This window comes from Octodon degus, unplaced genomic scaffold, assembly GCF_000260255.1.
Source record: "Octodon degus isolate 3935 unplaced genomic scaffold, OctDeg1.0 scaffold00090, whole genome shotgun sequence".
NCBI lineage: Eukaryota > Metazoa > Chordata > Mammalia > Rodentia > Octodontidae > Octodon > Octodon degus.
Genome location: NW_004524666.1, coordinates 1,145,506 through 1,145,768, shown reverse-complemented (window position 1 = coordinate 1,145,768; position 263 = coordinate 1,145,506).

The window sequence follows — 263 nt, the reverse complement described above, 5'->3', positions numbered from 1 at the left end:
AGCATCTCACCCCAGCAAGAATGGCTATCATAAACAAATCAACTAATAATAAATGTTGGAGAGGCTGTATGTGAAAAGGAACCCTTCTCTGCTGTTGGTGGAAATGTAGAATGGTACAACCATTATGGAAAACATTATGGAGATTTCTAAAAAAAACCTGGAAATCCCATTCAAACCAGCTATCCCCCTACTGGGAATTTTCCTGGAGGAACTGAAAACGTCATATCATAGTGATATTTGTACACCTATGTTTATAGGAGCAC